The sequence below is a fragment of the Protopterus annectens genome, chromosome 4.part0 (genome assembly GCF_019279795.1).
Source record: "Protopterus annectens isolate FY-2018-M chromosome 4.part0, PAN1.0, whole genome shotgun sequence".
Lineage (NCBI taxonomy): Eukaryota > Metazoa > Chordata > Ceratodontiformes > Protopteridae > Protopterus > Protopterus annectens.
The window spans coordinates 1240191164-1240217301 of NC_056733.1; positions in this window are offsets into that span (position 1 = coordinate 1240191164).

A 26138-nucleotide genomic window follows, 5' to 3' on the forward strand; every position below is an offset into this window, starting at 1 on the left:
GGCTAAGCTATGATGGGCTGTATACATATATACATACACAGGTGAAGTCTATTGGGATGTCCCACAAGCTTGTGCATTAAAGAAATGAAAAGAAATAATTACATAGTTTTTATGGCATAGGCTTAGGACAAGGGTAAATTGAGAAGTGGTAATGGTGCCCCATAATAAGGTGGAGTGAACATTCTGGACTTAAAAAACATACCCACAGGCATGTCAGTGGGCGTTACTGGTGAGAAAAGTGCAGGAAGGGTATAATCCCCCAAAAAAATGTTAAGGAAAAATCAAGGTGAGGGAAAACCAGAAAGATATATGATAACAAGGTTGTTGAGAGACAAGAAAAGAAGAGGAAGACTAGATTATTGCAAGAAATGAGTAAAGTGCTAAGAGGATCATTGAGAGAGAAGGAGCCAAGACAGAAAAGAACTATGTAATATAGGGAGTGGCTAGATGGATTGGGAGATGGAAATGCAAGAATGGAGATGGAGGAAGGAACAAGTAGCAGACTGGAAAAGTGAGAAGTGATCAGGGAGGAGTGTGAATTAGATGTTAGGCTGAAATAGAATTATGTGGGAGTAAAAATTTCATTTTTCAAGTTAGGATGGTGCAACAATAGGGCAGATGAGATTCCACCAATAGCTTAGAAGTTAACAGAGGCAAGAGAGTGAAGGGGGTCAAATAAAAGCCTACTATCTAAAATGTATACATTACTAGTTAATACCAAAACAGAAGTACTACAAGGGATGAATAAGCCTCGTGACAGGGAATTACATTTTAAGATAGTATTGGAAGTATTGGAAGAAAAATACATCAACTGATGAAGTATGCGACCATATCTATGAGATATCTTATTTTCCATAGGAATGTATGTACTCATATTTCTATACCCTGGATCAAATACAAAGAATGTTTCCAATGGCTGTTGGCTGTGATGGAGGTGAGAAGGGGGTCTAAGAAGTCGGTGCAGAGGGTTACACCTGAGGGATGTAATTCCTGTAATACAGGGTTCCCTCAGCTCTCATTTGCCTATTGTGTTACCTTGACCAAGTCACTTAACAATAATGTGCACTGGGGAAACTGAGAGTTTGGAGTAGGTTCTGCAATAGTCTCCTGGACTGCAAGCCTAGTAATTGCCTAGGAACCTAAAGAGAACACGGGTGCATATATTGTGGGAATAGGTTCATAGGTTCATAGATTAGTACTAGACTAACTGCCCTTGTGGGCCATTTTCAGCCTAGCCAATTACCCCATGTGAGAATCAAACCCTGTACCTTATGTTTGTAAGGTAAACACCTTAACCATTATGCCAACCATTATGAGAGAAATCTCTTAAATTCATTGAGTAAGTGTAGGATATGGTAAGACAAATAAAAGAAACACAGTTATACATAAGCAAGAAATATTCTTAGAATGGATTGCATAAGTCCCTAGGAAATTCTATGAACTGTAGTGCATAATTGTCTGGATAGCTAAAAAAGCAATCACTTAAAAGTGGAAACAGAGAGGCACTCCAAAGAGAGAAGAGCTAAAAATCAGTAACACCACCAGCAGTACAGGAGGAAAAGGTATGGTTGGGGAACAAAAGAAAGCAATATGTAAAGAAAAGGGGGTGTTAGAGATGGTTAAAGAGAATACTGTGACTTAAGTAGTAAATGGAGGATAGGAAAAGGCAATAGAAGAAGAGAAGGAGGTGTGAATCAAGGCTATACATATGTCACATTAATGGGGAAAATAAGTGAAAATGGAAGTAATGGATGAAAAGAAGGTGAGCATAAAAATAAATAATATTATTGGACAAAGGGAGAAACAGCCATATATATTGTTCTAATGGAAATGGGTGAATGTTATAATGATTAGGAATTTGTATATAGTTTTCAGTTTATGGCATAAGGTATACAGGACGAATGCTTTGCTTGAACTCAAAGTAATGCATATTAATGTATAAAACAGGAACTAATGTGAACCTTAACTTGGGCTGAATTTGATGTATGATTGTAAAATGTGCAGTACTATAAAAGTGGGTTTAGGAGAGTTTTGGACCATGAATATGGACTGTACAGAATTTGCTGCTTATACTATAAATGTCAGTAAAAGAATATCAATTCATAATAAATAGAATAGGTTAAAATAATAACCTGCCAATGTTAGGTCAGAATGCCATAATATTTAATATTCTATTTTTACAAGAACAATAGTTACATTTATTAAAATGCAGTATACAACACACAAATTATTTTAAAGAATGTGTTAAAAAAGAAATAGGAAGATATTTAGATTATAATAATAATAATGTTTAGGTGCCAGATGTTATGGCAGGGGAGTCTATCAGATGATGTATATTGAACAATTGCAGGTTGGTATTATACTTAAAAATGGGATAGTGTGTTACCTGAATTTCAAACTATGATAGAGCAGATTATGGGTAAAATATAGAAAAGAAATGTAAAGTTTCTAGCAGAAATGAAAACATTAAACGATAAATGCCAATAAATATTAAACCATAAAGTTGCTACTGACCAGGAGAAAATTAAGCTACAACTCTATTCAATGACACCAAAATAACTGCAGAAATTTCTTAAGACCTATAAAAGTGTAACATTGAAAATCATATTACTATTTTATTTGAACTGGATAATAATAGCAGACACATTGATGGTGAAGATACTGAATTTTTTTAGAAGGTAATAAGATAAAACATATGAAAGCAATCAAACTAAGAATGACATGAAATATTGAATGAATTTTTAAAAACTAACATACGTTTTTACTTGAACAGGTTAAAAATTAGATGAACAAATATCTGTAATAGAAGTTAAACAGTCTGTTGATGAAATAAACATAATAAATGCCACAGGAAATGATAGATTAATACCTGACACATATGAAATACTATTGAAAAATGTTACAAAAAATTTTAACCAAAAAAATTTACAGATGTCACATCACAAAACATCAACCTCCCTCATGGAAATACTCTTTGCTCTCACCTATACTGAAACATGATAAAGATCTCACTATTTGTTCTTATACTAGATTGGTTAATTTAACAAATGTTGACTGCAAATTATTTATGTCTATATTAGCGAACAAGTGTATTAATTTAACAAACATTGACTGCAAACTATTTATGTTTATAATAGCAAAAATATTAAAATCTAGTATGACTACAAGGTAGATTATAGTCAGACAGGATTTATTTCAAATCAAATTAAAACAAAGATTTAATATTAAAACAGCTTTACTCTGACTGAGTGTGTACCTAATACAAATTAAAAACTATGATGTATCTGGATTTAGATAAGACATTCCATTGATTATGCATATCTGCATAAAGTTTTGCTGGCTGTGAATTTTCAAATAATTTTAAACACTTGAGCATTTACAGTAACATATTCTCAAATTTAAAGTAAGGTCACATATTTATATCTCAATTAGAATTAATAAAGAAAGAAAACAAGGATGCCAATTAGCTCCATCATTTGCTATATAGGTTGAACCATTCAAACATGCTATGCCTTGAAGAGCTTAATGTTTTTTTTTTATACAAACAAGCAATAGAAGTAAAACATATCATCATTTGTTATTAATTATAACATTGGTACTTAAATTAAATCATATTAAAACAAAGTAATAATAATAAAAATTAAAAATACAAAAAAAGGCAGTTGATCTTAAATGGGGGTAATGACAAGATAGCATATTTGGAGTTTTATCTAGGCAAGCCCTGTTTAGATATTATCAAGCTTAACTATAGTTCACTCACAAAAAATATCAAAGTGTGCACAATGATTGGAATAGCTTTTATTTCACTGTGGAAGACTGACATATTGATAAAATGATTGATTGTCTTACAAAAAATCATTAATACAATCCAATTCCACATCCACACCTAAAGAATTAATAAAAAAATCAATACAATTTGCTTGAATTTTCTTTGGCTTCCCACTAAATCAATTGCTACAGTTAAACACCATATTAGAAACTTAGCATAACTGGCATTGGATTTCCAGATGTAGAAGTATGTTTCATATCTTCTAAAAGTAAACTTTAATATTACAGCTAAATAATAACTGCACATCTAACTGGAATTATACAAAACTGTATGATTGCTAATAGATAAAAAAATATCAGTTTAGCAATTGCAAGTAATCCAATGACAGGGATTTGTACTACAACATTAGCATTATTATAACATTTATTTACAAACTTCACATATAAACATACTGCCTTTTGGGGATCTTATTTGACTAGTTTTCTGTTAGTGTACACATCTAATTTTAAAAATGTGAACAAATATTTAAATAATCTTGCTTCTGAAGGACAACAATTTGATTTTTTTCTTTTTCATCAAATTCAAAAAGGTGCTAAGATATTCAATGCTGATATAATAAATAAATATGATTAAAATATTAAGTTCCATAAAACTGTTTCATATACAATTGTCTCATAATTCAAAGTTGTTGATATCTTATCTCTATGTATATGTACTAAAAGTTAACAGATTACAAGCATAGCTAAGGAGGCAGATGTTCAAAGATTAAACTTTATCAGTCATGTTTTAATAGAAGGTAGCACATTCAGTTTATATTGATCAAGCTTCTACAAATGAATAAAACAAGTTCAGTAAAATAAACATAATGAGATAATATGAGACAAGGTAATTTTCCAGATTTAAATACTGAATAAAAGAAATCAGCCCTATATTGGAAGATATTTCCATATAAATGTTTCAAATGGCATTCATAACTACTCATAGAATAGTAATATATACTAAAAATGGCAGAATTCAATCTTTAGGGTCTTTGTTTATTAGACAGAGGAAGTCACTTTGGAAATGCATTGAGAGATCTAGTTTCAAATGTTATAGATTTTGAAATGAGAAAGACTGAGTGCATGTTGGAATGGAAAATGTGAGTTTGGGATTTTAATTCTTAGGTTCATAGGAGTTACTAGGCTACCATCCTTAGAAATCTTACATGCCTAGCCATATTTATCCCAACTTGACCAATTGTCGGTGGTTATGTGAGTGAAGTTCACAGAGGTAAGGGTGTATGGTAGTTAATATTAACTTTGTCTGTCCAGGAGGGACATGAGCACTACCCCAGGAGTGAATTTTTGGCCAACCATCCACTGATCTGGGTTACGTTTGAAGTGGGTTAGGAAGGGTCTCTGACTCATGTGAATTGGAAGCTTGTTCCAGAGAAGTTACAGTCCTCCAAGATGTAGCTATCTCTCTCTCTCTTGCATGGCCTGTTCATGTCAGAGGTTAGGTTATGATTTCTGGAGAGAGAGAGAGAGAGAGACTTTTGTGAAGTTTGATTTACAAATGTGTAGCATTTCCATCAGGGCTGGGTCAGAGACTGCCTGTAAGCCAGACACAGGTCAGCTCTTAGCAACCTGTAGTAGACAGAATACAGTGGCAGTGTCTTGTGTACCCATAAATTCTTGGTGAGAAACCTCTGTGACCTCCCAGTTGTTGTCTGGTGAGGTACATGTAAAAGGGAGCCTCGTACTCAATTATTGGTATGATGGGGGCCAAGTATAATGAAATTATAACATCCTTAGATTTAGGTGTGATGCCTTTACTTATAAGATGTGCCACATAGAAGGATTTCCTTACTATTATGGATACGTGGTAGTCAAAGTTAAGATTGCTATCAACTTGAGTACCCAGATTACATACCACTGAGTCTACACTTAGAGCAGTGCTGTCTATAATGTAATTAGCATGGATGTCAGCTTTCCCAAAGGGAATAATAATGCTTTTTATATTGAACTTTAATCCATGACCTTGGCATCAATCATCTGCCTGTGTTAACTCTGTCTGCTGTATGTCAACATCGTTGGGGGATCAATCATTGCTCCCAATTTGCATTTGTCAGCAAACTTGGTCAGTCACGAGGCATCCAAGTTTGCCTGGACTTCTGAGAAATAAATTCCAAACAGTAACCAGCCGAGCACAGTACCCTGTGTGTGGGCATCTGTGAGTTAAGGTTAGATTAAGGGCAAGATAAGGGAATAGATTTAGTGTAGTGTAATGTGTGTGTGTGTGTGTGTGTGTGTGTGTGTGTGTGTGTGTGTGTGTGTGTGTGCGTGTGTGTGTGTGTGCGTGTGTGCGTGTGTGCGTGTGTGTGTGTGTGTGTATGTGAGTGTGTGTTTACATGCTGCTGTATGTGGTGTGTGTCTGAATGTCTTGCGTAGTGGTAGTATTACAGAAAGGGTTTTTCTAATGTAATGTGTAGGGTTGGGTTTAGGGTTAGCACACATTAGTAAGGTGGTGCAGTTGGACTTTATCCTCCTGCCCAATATTATTAATGTATGCTAACACGAACCCCACCCCTAACCAGTAGCCTACACATTACCTTACAAAAATAATTTCCATAATATAAGCCTAGCCAGAGTGTGTTTGGCTTTCGCCACCCTTTAAGATTAGTTGACTGTGCCTCTGTATAGTAGGTCACAGAAGATAGCCCTTTTGAGGTTAGTTTACTGTGCCTCTGTCTAGTATGGACACAGAAGAGATCCCAGGGGTAAACCTACAATCTCCCATCCACTCCTCAAGATTTCTCTTGAAGAGGGTCATTGAGGGACTCTGCCTAACATGGATTGGGATTTTGTTCTAGAGTGAGGGGAGCCTCTGGGATATGAATCTGTCCCTCCACCATGTCCTATTTATTTCTGTGCTGAGGTTTAAGTCCCTGGAGTGTGTAGCTCTAAGGGATTTGGATTTCCTGAGGTGGAGCATGTCCATTAATTCTGAGTTGGACATGGCTTTATACGTCAGGCACAGATCGACTCTTAGTAGGCGGTAAGCAACTGAGTAGAGCTGGAGTTTCTTTAGCCTAACTGCGTAGGGCATCTGTTTGAGTCCCTTGATCCTCTTGGTGAGGTACTTTTGGGGTCTTTCCAGTTGCTGAAGGTGTCAGGTAAGGTACATCCCAAAGGGGGCATTGTATTCAATCATGGGCCTGATGAGTAATGAGTAGAGGGGCACAATGACCTCTCTTGATCTAGATGTGAACCCTTTCATGATAAGGTGGGCTATATAGAAGGTCTTTCTAACCACTTTGGCAATGTGATTGTCAAAGGAGAGATTGCTATCTACCTGGGTCCCCAAATCCCTAATTACTTCTTTTGTACTTAATGGATTACCACCTATGTGGTAATTTGTGGGCACTTTGTTTTTCCCAAAAGGGATGACTATGCACTTTTTGGCATTTAGCTTTAGGCCATGGCTCTGGCACCAGTTATCCGTCTCTGTGAGACCCTTTTGGAGGATGCTTGTGTCAGTCAGCAAGTCGATTATGGCACCCAGTTTGCAGTCATCTGCGAACATGGTCAGCCATAGTCCTCCCATGTTAGCCTGTACCTCAGAGAAATATATACTGAACAAGAGAGGTCCCAGGACTGAGCCTTGTGGGACGCCACTTGTAACTGGTTTAGAGTCTGACATGGCACCTGAAATTCTGACCATGTGGGTTCTATCCCTGAGCCAGTTTGCAACCCATCTTGTGACACAGGGGTTGATATTTAAGCTGGTGAGCTTATTTATGATGCCCGAGTGGGGTATTGTGTCGAAGGCTTTTACGAGGTACAGGCAGGCTGTGTGGACTACCTTCTCTCCATCTATGGCCTTGGTGACTGTTTCAAAGAAGTCAACCAGGTTCAAGAGGTAAGATCTGCCCTTAACAAAGCCGAATTGCGTAGGATCCAGTGTTTGGAGGTTCCCAATGTCTTTGTTTATGAGTTTCATGATGATACACTCCATAGCTTTGCAGACCAGGCTAGTCAGGCTTATAGGGTGATAGTTTCTGGGGTCTGTTGTGGCACCACCTTTGTGGAGTGGGACCACTGTTACTGTACGCCATTCCTTGGGTACATATCCTGTAGTAAGGCTTAGATTGAACAGTGACTTTATGTGAGGGTTCAGTTCTTCTTGGAGTTTGTGTAATACACAGCCCGGGACACCATCCGGTCCCACTGATGCTGTGTTTTTTGCTTTGAAGAGGGCAGCTCTCACCTGTGCATCTGTGATGTCAGGGAGGCTACACTATGTTGGGATAGACATTTGCTCTTTTGGGGGGGAAGGGGGAGAGAAGTTTGCACTGAACCTGTCTGCCAGGATGTTGGCAATGTCTGTGGGTTCAGTGTATTTTATGTCATTTTGAACTAACTCAGAGCATATCTGGGAGTTGCCACCCAGGTTCCTGACATAACTAAAGAAGGCTTTGTGATTATCTTTAGCATCTTGTGCAATTTTTCTTTCGAAGCTGGCCTTAGATGATTTTATGAGGGATCGTAGTTTCTTGCTAGTACTGATCAGAGATGCCTTCCCTTTTTGGGATTTTGCTCTATCATGTAGTAGCTTCCTCCTTCTGTTGTACAGCTTATTTATGGCTGGGGTCCACCAGACAGCTCTCCTGCCTTTGGAGGAATGAGTCTTGGTTTTATTTGGGACAGCACGATCCATGCATTCCTGTAGGAGTCCATAGAAAGCGTTTGTAAAGGATTCTGCGGTTTGGGCCGTATTTTCCACTGGCCCGGGGGCTTTGAAGGATTCCACCTCGGTTTTGAGAAGTATGAAGTTTGCTTTTGAGAAGTTCTTCACCGTGGTTTCTTTGGGTATGGATGTCCAGTGAGATTAATTTATGCTCAGATCTTACTAATGAGGGGTATACCTCTGGTATGGAACATAGAGTCCCCATGTTGGTGATGATCAGGTCCAATATGTTTTCCCCTCCTGTGGGAGTGGTGACCAGTTGTTCCATAGCATTTGAGTTTATAAATTCTAGGAACTGTTGGGCGAGGAAGTTGTGGCTTGAGTAGTGCTCCCAGTCTATGTTTGGGTAGTTGAAGTCACCCAATATAATGGTGTTTGGAGAGACCTTCATATTCTCCAGTGTTCTCAGGAAAGCCAAGTGGGGTTCCTGAGTTTGGGAGGGTGGTCTGTAGCAGGCTACAAACTGAAAGGCAGTTTTTCCCACTGTTAGTTGCACATGGATGGTCTCCAATGCTTCATGCAGTGCCACTAACCTGGAGGTGTGGGTATCTTTAATGAATATGGATACTCCCCCTCATTTTGTGGTTCGGTCCGCGTTTTGGGGCCAAAAAACATGGTATGAGGTATAACCTGGTAGTGCTGGGGTGCTCTCAGGAGCCTTGAACCAGGTTTCTGTTATTGCACCGATATCGATATTCTCCATACTGAGGAGAGCCTCGAGTGCATGCATCTTGAGGTTTAGACTTCTGGCATTGAGCAGCATTACCCTTAGTTTCTTTTTCTTTGTGTTGTCTATGGAGGTGGGTTTGTCTTTTGAGCCTTGCCTAAAAAAGGCACTATGGGGGTGGCAAGAGCCTTAGCCAGTATTCGAAAGCCCAGGGGTGACAGGTGCAAGCCGTCCCTAGCGAAGCAACGTGGCTTGTCGAGCATGTCATCTCAGGCTGACAGACACTGGATCCCCTTTGAATGACACCAATACTTTAGCCAATTGTTAAAATTGATCATTTTGTCTTTATACTGTGGCATCATTCTTGGTGAGGGTAAGATGCTACTCATGGTCAGGGTCATACCGGCCTGGGCTACATGATCAGAGAGCTCCTCTATGTCTCTTTTCATGTAGTCCAGGTAGGTAAGTCTCAGGTCATTCACACCAGCATGGACAATGACGGAGTCATATTTGTACTTGTTTTGGAGTGACCTGAGTGCTTGTGTTATGTGGCGGATCCTGGCACCCGACAGGCAGCTTACAGTGACCTTCTCCTTGTTCAGCCTGGTGAGTGGGACGTCAGTGTGTCTGACAATAGAGTCACCTATTACAAGTGTATTAGGTGGGTTGTTTAGCCTTAAGGGCTGTGACTGTGTGGCACACTGACTTTGTGAACTATGCGATACATGGGTATTGTTGTGGGGTAGCGGTTGCTTGGATGTCTGCTTTGCTCTGCTGCTTGGGCAGATTTTTATTTAGAGCCTCCAAGTATGTTTTTGTGTGTTTATGTGTTTGGTTTTCTGTTGCGATAGGTCCATGTGAGACTGGAATTGTGGTGTGTGTGGTTATCTTCTCCTCCTGACTGACTGCGCCAGTACTGGGTTGAGAGAGCTCAGCCTCCAGCTTGGCTACATAGTTGCATCTCTCACATATATTTGAGCTTGTTGGGAGGAGGAGAGGGTAGTCTGTGTACATAAGGCAGTTGTAACATTGCCTCAAGATTCCCAGATTCACCAGCTGGACTGGAGAGTAAACCCAAAACTGACTTTTGGACATGCCAGAATAGTATAAGGAACTACTTTTTGACTGATCAAAAAGGACCAATAGGGAGCCAAGTACTTAAAGGGAGTATAAGAGGGTGTAGTGCATTAGTTTATTAGTGCTTACTTATAAGATTAATTATACGAGAAACTGCAGGGCTTTAGAATGAAAACATAGTGCTTACTTTGAGATTTAGAACAGTCCTAAGGGAAAAAGTGAAGAGCAGACTTTGTGGAGCCGGGAATAGTTTAAACCAGTTTAAGCGGCGCTGCCTGATGCTGCGCTATGCGCAAAATCATGCAAAACCGCACAAATGCGGGTTCTAAAGCAGGGAAACTGAAAGAGATAGGAATTGACCCAGAGCGGTCAATAAGCTACTAGTTTCAGGGCTGAGATCACTCCTCCACGGACAGATAGGCTGCTCAAAGCTCCCCACTCTCACTGGTGAACAGAGAAGCTTCCTCCTATCCAAGTAAGGATATGGGCAACACAGGAAACTGTACCATAGTCCGGAATTCAGCAAAACCTGAAATCTGGACTAATCTAGTTCAGCAAAGGCAGGAAAAGAGAATTTTTTTTTTTTCAGGAAACAGCAGAAAAACACACAGAAAACATTGTAAATGCTATAAACAGGCTAGCACACTTTAGTGTGTAGCCTACAACAGTTATACAATACAAAAATGACTTAAATTGATATAGAACAACTGCAAAACTGTAAAAGGCAGAAGGCAAATGCAATTTAAACGTTTTAAAGTACAGATCAGTTAGAAATTCACTTTTTAGGCGGGAAAAGGCAGTCGGAGCAAAAAAACAGAGAAAAAAATATTTAAATCTGGAAAAGTCTCTCTTGGGTCTCTCTGTTGCCTGTATCACTCTGCAGGACACCACGAGGAGCTGTGCGGAGTTGTATACTGGTGCAAAACTGTGCAAATGCGGGTTTTAAAGCAGGAAAACTGAAAGAGATAGGAATTTACCCAAAATGGCTAATAAGCTACTAGTTTCAGGGCTGAGACCACTCCTCCAGGGACAGATAGGCTGCTCAAAGCTCCCCACTCTCACTGATGAACAGAGAAGCTTCCTCCTATCCAAGTAAGGATATGGGCAACATAGGAAACTGTATCATAGTCTGGAATTCAGCAAAACCTGAAATCTGGACTAATCTAGTTCAGCAAAGGCGGGAAAAGAGAATTTTTTTTTTTTCAGGAAACATCAGAAAAACACACAGAAAACACTGTAAATGCTATAAACAGGCTAGCACACTTTAGTGTGTAGCCTACAACAGTTATACAGTAGAAAAACAACTTAAATTGATATAAAACAAGTGCAAAAACTGTAAAAAGCAGAAGACAAATGCAATTTAAACTTTTTAAAGCACAGATCAGTTAGAAATTCACTTTTTAGGTGGGAAAAGGCAGTTCGAGCAAAAAAACAGAGAAAAGATACTTAAAGCTGGAAAAGTCTCTCTTGGGTCACTCTGTTGCCTGTATCACTCTGCAGGACACCACGAGGAGCTGTACGGAGTTGTATACAATAACAAACTTTTTAAATCACAGAATCGCTAAAAAAAGAAAACTGGCGTTTTAGGCGGAATTAGTTAAGACAGCAAGAAAAGCAGAAAAGTGATACTTAATCACTCCAAAGTCACTCTTTTGTCTCTCTGCTGCTGTAGACTCTGCAGAACACCTGGAAGGCACTTGCTGAGCAGAATACAAGCATAAAAACTGTGCAAGGTTTTTATAGCAGGGAAGTGAAAGAGATAGAAATTAGCCCAAAATGGCCAATAAACTACTAACTTCTGGGCTAAAACCACTCCTCCAGGGACAGATAGGCTGCACAAAGCTCCCCTGTCTCACAGGTGAACAGAGAAACTTCCTTCTATCCAAGTAAGGTAATGGCAACACAGAAACTTGTAACACAGCCCTGGATTCATCAATAACCTGAAAACTGGACTATACTAGTTCAGAAAGGCGGGAAACAAGTATATATTTTTTTTCAGAAAATAGAGCAGATACAATCAAAATTAGCCCAAAAAGGCCAATAAACTACTAACTTCTGGGCTGAAACCATTCCTCCAGGGACAGATAGCCTGCTCAAAGCTCCCCTCTTTCACAGGTGAAAAGAGAAACTTCCTTCTATCCAAGTAAGGTATGGCAACACAGAAACTTGTAACACAACCCTGGACTTAGCAATAACATGAAAACTGTACTATACTAGTTCAGAAAGGCGAGAACAAGTTTATATATATATATATATATATATTTTTCCAGAAAATAGAGCAGATACAATCAAAACAACACTTTACCCAATTAACCAGTTAAAAAGCTTAAAACTGAGCCCTGTTCCAGCAGTCTTCAGTCAGACAAGTTCTAACTGCACAGTCCTGCCACTAGGGTACAGAGAAACCTTCTCTAAAAAAGATGGCCTGGGTCAGTGCACAAGTCATACAAACAAAGCTAGATCCAGCCGGCCTGAATCTAGTCTATGCTACAGCAAACAAGGCGTACCGATTTCAGAAAGAAACAGTTCAAGTAAGCATGCGCAATAAGCCTTTAACCAGAAATTCCCAGCTCAGAAGGGCAGAATCTAGCCTCTCCTCCCACAAGAGTGCAGACCACAAACCTTCTTAATGTAAAATAACTGGCCTGAAGCCCAAGTCCTTAACCTAGAACTACTACACTTTTAGAATAACAGACACTGAACCTTCAATCAGCAGTTCCCAACTTAGAAGGATGTACGCTACCTGTCCTGCCACAACAGTGCAGACCATAAACCTTCTTAATGTAAAACAACTGGTTTGAAGCCCAAGTGCTTAAACCAAAGACCTTAGAATAACAGTTACAATTTAATCAGGCTACTAACAAGCAGTAATAAAGGCAGCAGAATAGATTTGAGTACTTTTAAAAGAGGCAAAAGCAAAATAAGGTAATAAAGTAGGAAGAAACAGAAATACAGTAAGGCAGATGAAGTGCAATTTTTTTTTTGTTTGAGATGGAGGAATCAGAGCAGATTAAGATACTATAGGGGAATGCCCTTCCCAAGTGCTCTCTCTGTACACTGCAGAGGAGATGGGACTGGTAAGAGTATCCAAAATCAAAATATGATCTCACTGTACTCAGCTGAGTGAGCGAATGATATGGGTCCAGGAGGAGTGTGCAAAAAGAGATTTACAGCAGGGGTGGGCACTTCCAAAGCCACCAAGATTAACATCAGAACAAGAAACAGGGGGGGTGACTAACTGCAGAGATTCAGAGACACAATATTTACTGAATCCAAGACACACAATATTTACCCTCTCAAATCTTAAATAAGTGCAGAAAATATACTTAAATCAGCTTGTGTCCAGTTGATATATGCAGACAAGTATCAGTAGCCAGCAACTCAATTTAAAATGATTACTAGAAATGTAACCAAACACAGATTTTAATGCTAGCAGAAACCCCCAAGTTAAGTGACACTAACAAAGGAATTTCAAAGTAGTCTAACAACTTTCAGTGAGCTCAGATGGCTAACTGCAGAGATTCAGAGACACACACAATATTTACTGAATCCAAGACACACATTATTTACTCACTCAGATCTTAAATAAGTGCAGAAAATATACTTAAATCAGCTTGGGTCCAGTTGATATATGCAGACAAGTCTCAGTAGCCAGCAACTCGATTTAAAATGATTACTAGAAATGTGTGTGTGTGTGTATATATATATATATATATATATATATATATATATATATATATATATATATATATACATATATATATATATATCTATATATATATATATATATATATATATATATATATATATATGTATATATATAAATATACACATACATACATGTGTGTGTGTGTGTGTGTGTGTGTGTGTGTATGTGTGTATATATATATATATATATATATATATATATATATATATATATATGTATATATATATATATATATATATATATATATATATATATAGAACACTTTGCTATCTCGAAATACTGAAATCTCGAATTTTAGTATCTCGAGACGAAAGTGCCAAAAGTGCATTTCAGCGAAACTGCACTGGCTCAAATTCAGAATGTTGAATCTGCGGTTGTGGTGGCGCGCTACGTGGAATTTACTGTGTTGGTAAATTGCGGTGTGCTGTGGGATATGGTTTGCCTGCCATTGTGTGGATATGTATGGAGATTCTGGTAAGTGCTGTTTGTTTAAGGGTTTTGGGTAGGGTTTGAGTGTATGTGAGCGTGTTGGGAAGTTTTAGATGTAGGTTAGGGTAGGTAGGTAAGAGTGTGAGTGTGTAAGTATTGAGAGTGGTGTTTTTTGTAAGTATGGGATGTGTGTTTGTGCAAGGGGAATATAGAGTATGTCATGGTGGATTTAGTGTCTTTGTCTTTTTAGTGTGACCTCAGGGTAGTATATACAAGTAGCGGTGGTGTGGGGGCCACAGCCCCCCACATGGGGGTACAGTGGGGCTTGCCCCCCTTCTTATATGTAGGGTAGGTGTATGTCTTTGTGTTGTTGTGTATGTGTGTGCTTTGTTGGTTTGTTGTAGCTTGGGAATGAAGGTGTGTGTATACTTGTTTGTGTGATGGAGGGTTTATGTAAAAGTTGCGATTTTGAATTTCGCGCTTTTGGGGTTTCAGTATTGTGGCTGTTCAGCTTTATAGTCTCAGGATACTGAAATTCGAGATTTCAGTATTTTGAGATTATAAAATGAATCCACATATATATATATATATATATATATATATATATATATATATATATATATATATATATATATATTTTTTTTTTTTTTTTAATTTGTGTATTTTTGTATTTTTCTGTGTGCTGATTTTCAAAATATCAGCTTCAGTCATCTGTATAAACATAAAATCAACACAAATATATGTGCTGATGTAAATAACCAGAAGTGACTAGAAAATGTTTTCTATTGTTGTTCCTTACTAGAATGATGGGACAATATACAATTTGTCTAGAATTGTGTGACATTTGATATTGCTCATGCTCCAATACCTCAAAGTATTCCTAAACTTCATTACCCATTACTTTGGAGTATTTTAACCATTGTTGTGAAAGTCATAACAAAAAAAAATTCAGAATAATGATAAGGCTCCTACATTTAAGGACTTTATTGACATTGCATTAGTTGTTTGTTCAAGAGAAACTGAGACTTTAAAAAAACAAAACAAATGGAATATAGATTATAAGACTAGGCAAAACAAACACTTTTCTTAGATAAGGATAAATTAAAGAGCACCTTCTGGAAGATGCCCAATTTGAAAAGTGTACATGATTGTAAAAATTAAACACTCTGAAAAGAGTTGTTTATAGTTCTAAGAATTTTATGTTTTTATTTTTTATTTGAGAATCAATAGAAATATGTTGCAAGAAAACCCAAGTCAACTTTGACCCTGAATTATTTGAACAAGTATCCCTCAAAAGTAACTGGATTCCCCATGCAGAGCACTTCTTCCATAGATGATACATGTCTCTTTCCTTAATTCAACCCATGTGTTCCACTATTATTACTCCTACCCTTATGGGAGCCAGCTGTCTTTAACCATCATCGTCCCTTTTTCACTTTTAGAGACAGCTATATGATATTGTGAGACACCCTGCAAAGTTATATATAATCAAAATATTTCTAAATGCTCTCCAACATCTCAGAACTTCCACAAATCAAAGCCAGTCCATTTTGCATAAAGTAAATTGACACTTAACAAGCTGCAGCCCTCCGATCAAAAAATCATAAAGCCTTTTAGCAGGTACAGAGAGACCAATGAAACCAGACAAACCATCCATCCCCTCACCTGATTCCCACTCTCTTCTCTAGCGGCTATAGTTAGCATATTTTCTGCGCACATTAGTGCCAGTATCCCATGCACATCAGGTAATCAGTCCTTTACTAACAAGGACGTTAAGCAGTATACTTTTTCATCATTTACTCAGTCATGTATAATTGCACAAAAATATATTTTTTAAAGTCCTCAAAAACTAAAACCCCATGGAATATAAGTGAAGTAACTACTTGTAATCCTTCTAAATTTATCTTCAGTCTAACGTCATTGCATACCAGGTCTTGATTCTTTTTCATTACAACACGAGTGAGATTTACATCCTTCAGCTATGGAAACATTGACCATTTCATTACAGAAAGGTGCTGCTTTGGTATCTATCTCATGTTACTGCTCCTCATCGTTCCTCCCACAGTTAAATATTTTTTACACAGTCATAATTACAAATTGCTCTCTACCTCACATTCATAAGCTGCAGCTTCAGAGCTCATTCTGGAAATGAGAGACACCTCTAGTCGCCGTTACATGAATTATTTATTTATTTATTTATTACATTTGTTTACTGGGAAATTCCGACTGGATACAGTTCCTTTTACAGTGGCAGTCTGGGGAGAAAAGCTCCAAGTACACAAATAGTGTTACAGCAGGGATAACAAACAGTAAAATACAGCAATAAAATATACAAATAATAATAATAATATACAATAAGACATACAATACAATAATAACAATTATTAAAAACATGCAAACCAGAATAGGTTATGTAAAGTTTGATAGTTAAGAGAAAAGTTATTGTCATAAGATTGAAGAGTTAGAACTTAGATGTATAATGCATTGTAGCATATAGACAAGAGAGATTAAAATAATAGTAGAATGATGTCAGCAAAGGGGCATGGGCAGAGCCAGTGTAATTTCAGATGAGACCTGAGAGCAGTCTTCAACTGATAGAGATGGTAAGGAGGTTATAGAGTGGGGAAGGTTATTCCAAAGTTTGGGGATGGCATAAAAGAATATTGCTTCACCTGAGGAATTGTTGGGTTTGTTGACAAGAAGAAGATTTTTGCTGTTGGATCGTAGGGATCTGGAGGAGTGATACGTTTGTAGTAGGAATTGAAGTGACAGGATTTTTATGAGGATGATTTATTAGTTTTTAGGCAAAAGAAAGTTGGTTTAGGTGAAGAAGTTGTGGAAGTTCAAGCCAGTCAAGTTCCCTTAATGAGTGGCAGTGATAGCTACGGTAGGATGCACCAGTTGCAAATGTTGCTATCTTATTATAGCATGTTTCAAGCCTGTGTAAGTTGATCTGTCTAAGGTTTGTAAACACTGGCGATGCATAGAGCAAGGTGGATATTAGTTGGGAATAGGCAGTAGAGGTTTTAGCAGCCTTGGTTAGGTATAGTTTATTTCTATGAAGTGCCCCAAGTTTTCTGTGTACTTTTTTATGGTAAGAGATATATGGATAACAAATTTTAGTTTGTCAATTTCCACATCAAGAAGTTTGGTGTGATCTGAAGGGGAAATTATGGTATTATGCTTTCTAAATTAAACCAGGATAGGGCCCTTTGATAGTAGACATATCTGAATCACTAAACACTGTAAACAATATCTACCCTTCTACAAAGAACTGACACTGGTCTTCACTCAGGCAGTGTTGAGTGGCTTGGTAGCTACCATATTAATGGAAAGCAATTTATGCTTTGGCTTGCTGACATTTCTCCCCCTAGTTGTTGTATTCTAACAAATTCTTTAAGATCATTGATGGGATTCCCCCTTTGTTTCTCAATGTATATATAATGTATATATAAATAACTGATTGTCTATGTCATGTATTTAGCATAATACAATTTGATAACTGTAATGTTCTCAGATCAATGACGAAAGTATGATACACAAAACTATGATAAAATTACTCAAGTGTCATGTATTCATTTTCTTTCTGATTACCTTGTAGACTAAATTTTTATATGATTAACTATTAATGAGCTTGGAGTGATATCAACTCACTGCACCTAGGAGAATGAGACATCTTCCTCCTCTGAGGTACAGCAGACTTGCAATGAAAATAAGAGGGTGCAGAACCAGTTCCCATGCACCATGGGTGGGCGGCTGCCCTGCATAACTGTTTTTTATCCACTTGCTAAATTTCTTGTGAATTGAGGAACTCAAGTGTACAAATTACAATATGTTTGTACTCAACCAGTTCTGATTATTAGTTATGTAAGTGGGGTATTTATAATGCAAGATCTGTAAAGTGAAGATGTGTCAGCAACACTGTATAAAAAAACAAGCCTGACTCTTCAGTACTGAATAATAAAATGAAGCCTATAGCTATCACCAAAACAAGCTGCATGTAATTTACTTTAAATCCTTTAATACCAGACAAGAGTGAAGTATTAAAAATGGCTACCCTTAGCAATATTCAGCTTAAAGCAGTCATCTAAATTAAATAACTAAGGCATCATTCTTTGACATGACACCAACATTCCACACTATAACTGAAAATATCATCTTTCATCCCAATAAACTAATTGGCCTGTTATGCAGAACTATAACTTTCCTTATTCACAATGTCAGCGTATTAATACTTCTATTCTCTTAATGCAAATGCTTGCCCATGTAATTTTTACTTGCCTTCTTAAAGCTGAACTACAAAGACAAAAACTGACAGTCATAAAACTGGCAGATGTACTGTTTCCATGCTGTACGATTTGACATCATTCAGATCATTTAGCTCTGAATACCCTAAAACTGGGTCAATATTAAATGCACGGAAATGCTTCTAAGCAAATACGGAAAGAGCGACACATATTCATCGAGTAGCATTTAAGTGATTCGATGAATATGTCATAGGGCAAGGAAATGGCTGGCCAATTTCACAAAGTTGCCCTTTCCTTCCCTATATTGTGATCTCGGAGTTGATATATTTAGTTAGGGGGGTGTGGTGCCCCCCACCTGTTTATGATGTTAAATATTTTTTTTTTTTAGTGAATGGTCATGCAAGTTTTTTTCCAAGAGAAAAATTTGTTTATGTGGCCATTCGCTATTGTTAGTTTTCATGCATTATGTGTCGACTTTTATGTAGTCGCACATATGCACTTTCATTGTTATAATATAGACCCCTAAAATCACAATCCTTCTGTAGCATGTTACGTCTCTCAGCTATCAGTCACACAAAATATTTTACACAAGAACAACTGCACTTCATTATCCTCATCAGTTATCAAAATCCATGCAATCATGCAACTTATGGTCATCCGGTTATCCTATCCTTCAAATTAACAATTATAAAAAGAGATGTGGCAGCATAGCAAAAGGCTTCTGCTCTGGTAAAATTTGAAGCCCCATCCCTTTGATATCCGAAACTCACACTCATTCTAGCAATTTGTAGCTTTTTGTAAAAAATTCAAAACTAAAATCAATTGTTTATGTGGTATTCCCTAGTGAATATTCCCATCATATCTTCATATCCTTGAGTTATTACTTTGTACACTTAAAGAATTTATATCAATAAAAACTATTCCATATTCATCTACACTGGCGCATTTCAATTTCCATCACTTACAGATTTTTTTTCAGTCAGTCCTCATTTTCCTCCAATTTTTCCTGACCAAGTTCTTTCTGGAACCTATTAAAATACTGAGAGCTGTTTCAGTAAATGGCATTGTCACAAATGCAATTAGCTGAAATTACTGTAATTATTCTCCAGTGTTTTGTGACCTCAGAGTAGGCATATACAAGTCTGTGGGGGTGAAAGACATGCCAGGAAACCCAACCACACAAAAAAAAAAAAGAAAAAAAAAAAAGACTTGCACCAAATTCGCTGAAAGTGCTTTCAGTGAGATGACATTTTGGCATGGATTAAATTGGCTATCTGGCAAAGGAGCTCCTTTCTCACTGCCTTTTCAGATTTTATAATCTATCTTAATAACTTGCCTTTACAAAACTACAAATTACTAGCAATATATAATCATTAACTTTCAAGTTCCTTCCTGCAACTGTAAACATTTCCTCCATTTGAGAACTATACCTTATTCTTGTTTCTTTATTTACTTGCCCACCTCTATACTTTCTTCTTCTTTTTCTCATACAACTAATGAACTTTATATCAAGGAAAACTGAACTTATTTTATGATTTACTTCATTCTAACATATCATTCTAACATATAACATATCTAACATAGTCTAACATAACACAAAAAAATATATATATATATATTTTTTTTTTTTTTTACGGATTGCCCCTTTATCATCAAGCCTCCCTCCCATTGTTCTGCTGACAGAATTTTTCTTTCTTCCCCAAGGGCTCAATTTATGTTTTCTATGTATGCTGAGTCTGGAGCTGATGGCTGAATTTTCATCCTCAGGGATTTATACCAGCCCTATATTCCTTCTCTGCATGCTATTACTGTCAGCCAAGTGCCTTTTCTCTGAGAACTGGTGCTCCAGGAGAAAAACTCTCATTTTACCCCCTCCCAAGGATGGCTTTCCCATCCCCCATGCCTGTGTCATCAAGTTCCCAAGTCTTTAATCAAGCAGACGTCATCTAAGTGCATTCTGGGTGTTATCGCTATGTGAATGTAGTGCAGGTTTCCTATAGGATATTCTTTCTTTGGATGATGTTCTTCTGACAGCATCACTACAAACAAAGGAAATCCAATCTCTGCTGAACAGACTAACATTATCCAGGCATTCCTCTTTTGTTGTATTTGTTGCACTGTGTTATCCATTTTTTTTCTGCTGTCATCCCAGATTTCTAACAAAAATTTAAATCACATTATAAAGAAATATTTGAGCTGAAACAAACTGTGTTCAGTAGCACATATGTGCTTTGCAGGCATAAACCAGAGCATATGTTTAAGTTTCCTGCCAGTAATACTGGCTTCATCTAACAGGCACATGAATGTAAATAAATAAAAGCTGTGCAGTTTGTATAGCCTATTAACAACTCTAAGGATTTTAAAACATTATGTTTAGTATACAAACATTTTTACATGTACTCCTATGCTGCATTTTTCAGACAGATCTCTATTGATGTTCTTGCAGAATGTTTTCTCACAAGTTGCTAGTATGCTTACTATGCACCTGTAGTTAAGTTATTGGCATGTTTATTTGGGCATATTCACCTGTGATGTCTGACCTATGTATTCAACTGTATCTCTTATATTTCACTGCAACAAATGCAGCTTTCTAATTCAACCTTTTAAATTATGTATACAATTGTTACTCTCAACTGTATATTAAACTGTGACTATTCTACTGCATATACCTGTTACTATGGAGCTTTTCTCTCCGGGCCTTCCACTAAAAATGGGCTGGCCCAGTGTACCATCCTGGTAAGCAAATGCAAATAAAAAAATAAATAAATAAATAATCCTGTCTCAGAATCACATTATGGCTATATTGAATAGTAACAACACAATTGCATTGATCTCTTCACCAGTCCCCATGCTTCCTTACCCTTCTACTCACTCTTACATATTTCATTCCCAAGAAAATAAAAAATTATGAATGAGAAATGTGCTGCCGTGATGCCTTCAGAAGAGGTTGCAGCATATGCCTATCACCAGATTTGAAAATTTGCCAAGACATCCTGCATGAGTTTAGTCAGACTAGTCTGATTAGCTTCTGACAAAGTCATTTGCTTTCTTTTCTTAAAGTTAAGCAATAGTTGAGAGGGGGTATATATCACATCAGCGAATGCTAAAAATAGCAAACGCTGATATATCGAACTTGTAAGTCCAAAAGCTGAAAGCAGCGAAGGAACGAATCAGCAAATTTTTTTCCCATGTAAAAAAATTTGCTGATCAAAAAAAAAAAAGAGTATACAGTAAAAATTAAGTGGGGGGCTTAGCCCCTCACACCCTCCAACTTAAATATAACAACTCTTGAGTTCACACCACAGTGAAGAAAACAGCAAACGGCCCAGCAATTTTTTTCCCTGGGAAAAAATTTGGTAATCTGTTCCTTCGCTGTTTTCAGCTTTCGGACTTTGAGTTCAATATATCAGCGTCCGCTATTTTTAGCATTCGCTGATGTGATATAGGCCCATTGAGAGGTATTTCTGATTTCACAGTACTACTTGCAAAACCTGAGCAATTGACTGAATCTTGTTAAATGTAAGTAGAATAGTTGGATACACAAAAACATAAAATTAGTCTGCATTTATTTCTTAGTGTTTTAAAAGACAAGAATGTTATAAAATCTTACAGAATGAAAGCAAAGGTCTAAATACATGTTTAAAGATTTAGCCAAGACTAGAAGAATTTTAACTTGATTTAAAGAATTAAAGAGGGCTATCAGCTCATCAAATTGTCAAAATACTATTAAATGGTTCATTGTTATCAGTAGATAAATTATATTTCACTCACTGGATTCCCTGTATATCACCATAGCAATTGAGTAGCCCAATTGTGAACTACAGCAGTGTTTGTATCATGCACTTAGAAGAGGGGTACTCATGTTTTTGTGTTACAGTTGGGAAGCTCAAGAACAAGTTGTTTTTTCCCCCTCTACTTAATATGCCCCCAATATATAGTGGTAAATTATATTTTGCTCTGTAGTGTTTTTTCCCCTTTCCTATAATTATGGCACCACAGAGAAAGAACAAATAATGTTTATTATTATAGGTTCATAGGTGGTTACTATGCTAATAGTCCACGAAAGGGGGGTTGTAAGACTAGTCATGATTATCAAATCTGTCTGACAAGTTTTCATACCCTAAGGTTATTTTATTGGGTATATGTAAGCTTGACCATGCTTTATCAAGCTTTTGTATGCTGCCTATGTCTAACAGAGACATGGGTGCCAGACTAGGTGGAAATAACTGCTTCCCATCCACTGGTAGATGTTATGCTTGAATTAGGTTAAGGAAGAACTCTGCTTCACATGGATGGGAAGCCTTTTCCAGAGAATGGGTAGTCTCTAAAACACTTACCTGACCTTCCAGCATCTTCTATCTATTTTTGCAGATGAGGTTTAAGTTCTGAAATCAGGGCATTTTGATGCTATTTGTTTTACAGATGTGAACATGTCCATCAGAGTGGGAACAGATAATGCTTTGTAGGCCAGGCATAGATCACCTGTCAGCAGTCTGTAGGACAAGTGTGTACAGGTATAAGGTTTTGATGTATCTGCATAGGACATGCTTTTTATGCCCTTCATTCTGTTTGTGAGAAACCTCTGTGAACACTCCAGCTGTTGCACATGCCTGGTCAGGTATATACTAAAGGGGGCTTTGTACTCAATGTCTGGTCTGATGAAGACTGATAGCAGTGGAACAATGCCATATCCTTGCTTATATGTTGTACAACATAGAATGATTTCCTTACTACAGTAGACACATGATGAGCAAAGGCCAGGTTACTGTCTGCATGAATTCTTAAATTCCAGACCACTGAGTCTACTGTTGTAGTGTCCAGAGGTAGCCATCTTCCCAATGGATACTATTATGCATTTCTTGGCATTGAGTTTTATAGTACAGCTCTGGCACCAGTTATTAGTATTGTGCTACGCTCTCTTGGAAGGTATTTGTATCTTTGGAGATTCTGTGACTTCTCTTAGTTTGCAATCTTCTTCAAACTTGGACAGTCAAAGGCCTTTGATGCTGGCCTTAACTTCAGGGAAGTATATGCCAAAAAGGAATAGACCCAATTATTTGTAAATTACTTTCCTTTCTCTGAGTTGCAATGACCTCATATCAGGAGATGTAGGGAGATATACCACCTTTTAAAAGCATTGATCGATATATAAGTACTGCAGCTGTTTCAGCAAAATTATTCTGATTCCTTATTAACTGGAGCAGATAAGTTTCATGCATATTGCCATGAAGGAACGTAGTCAGCGGACCTCAGAAGGAAGGTGAGACAGCTGATCCAGTACAGAATTATGGGCAATATCTTAATGCCAAGAAAAATGTCAGTCTTTGAAAAATTACACTGTGGATTTTGTGCATATATTGGTATCATACCTACTGTGTTTTTTGCTACACTCCTTGCTATCTTTGGTATGCCAAAGTATTATTGTAGTAATTTTTTGTTAATAGTTCTTCATTAAACCTCTTCTCTGATTATTCTGTAAGACTGCACACTTTAATTGTTTTCTTTTAAATATCTAGATATTTTAAAGATGCTTGTCTAAAATGGAACAGCATATTGGTGGAGCAGTATCTGATGCAGTGTAAATGCTGTCTTGGAGACACTAACCCGAAAGAGGTTTTAAAACTGTTATATCAAGGCAGACCACAAAATGGTCTCCTTTGAAATAAAAATAAAACCTGGATGCCCAACTCAAATGTGAATATTCAGGAACTATTCTAAGGTGAACCTTCTGCTATTAAGTGAGAACCTGGCAAAATTTCAAGCCCCTATAAACCCTGAAAACACTTCTGCCCATGCAGAACTGTTCACAGAAACCCTGTACAAGCATGTTAATAGCTCCATAGAAGCAGCTGTACCAACCAATAAGACGTACAGAACTAACTCAAAAAAAGATGCCACCCTGGTGGAATCACAAAATCAATCGGATGTATAATAGGAGGAAGAAAACCATGGTAAAAATTAGGTGGTGCAGAACCCAGCAGGATAAAAGCACTCACATCAAACTAAACAAACAACTCAGAGGACAAATAAAGTCAACCAAAGCCAAATTTGAGGTTAGTTTGACCACCCAGGTCAAGGGCAACCACAAAGCATTCTTTAGCTATGTCTGCAACCTCAAAGGCAATACACAATTGTGTGCAGAGCTGACTGTAAATGCAGCCAAATGATATACCAAACCTCCTGGCTGATAAATTCAGCTCCAGCTTTACTGCTCCCCCCCTCAACCTTCCCTCACAAAATATAATCAAATATAACACCCCCTACTATCACTAGGGAACAAGTCCTTAATGCTCTCTCTAAGACCAAGAACACTGCATCAATGGGCCCAGACAATATTCCAGGATGCTTTCTAAATAGCATGAAACATGACCTATCGGGGGCCTCTGAAATTACTATTTAACTGTAGCCTCCAAACAGGCTTCATGCCTCATGAATGGAGAAAGGCAACAGTCATGCCTCTGTACAAAGGTGGGCCATCTACAGACCCTAGAAAGTCTCACTAGTCTAGTATTTAAATCCATGGAAAGAATTATCATGGAGATGATCAATAGAAATATAGTAAACCTCCAGACAATGGACCCAACCCAGTTTGGTTTTGTCAAGGGCTGATCATGCCTACTCAACCTGGAGGACTTCTTTGAAAAGGACACCAAAGCAATGGATGAGGGCAAAATTGTTCACACTGCCTACCTTGACCTGGCCAAGGCATTTGACACAATACCCCATTCCGGCATTGTTGACAAACTGACGAGGTTAGGTACAAACCTGTATGTCACCCGGTGGACAGCCAACTGGCTCACAGACAGGACCCAGGAAGTTAGAACTGGGGAGTCTAGCTCTACAAAGTGGCCAGTCACAAGTGGAGTCCCTCAGGGATCAGTCTTTGAGCAGCTCCTTTTTGGAATTTACTTCTCTGAAGTCAAGGCCAATGTCAGTGGTCTCTGGTTGACTAAATTTGCAGATGATTGTAAATTATCACTGAATCTCACACTGACACAAATGTTCTCCAAGAGGAGCTAACACAGACAAACAACTGGTGTTTGAGCCATGGACTAAAACTAAATGCAAATAAATGCATAATAGTATCCTTTGGGAAGTTATCCATCCTTGGTAACTATCATATTGACAACACACCCCTTAGAGTTGAACCAGTAGTCAGGGACTTAGGGACACACATAGATAGTAATCTAGCCTTTGATAATCAGTGTCTACAGTGGTGAGGAAATCATTCTGTGTTGCACAACTGTAAGCATGTGCCTGGAAGATGAACCATTTGCAGGTTACCTGTATCCGTAAATGTTTCATCTCCCAGGCCCATGCTTACAGTTATCAAGGGTATCAGAACTTGTCAAAGATTTGGGTTGCATGGCTAGGCTTAAAAAGGCCATTGTAGTCGTTTGCCTAGTAAAGACCTATGAACCTATGAACTTATGAGATAGTAAAGAGAACAGTGGTTCTTTAGACAATGAAATGTTATAAATGTGAATGAAAAGGTAAGGAGAAATAAAGGCA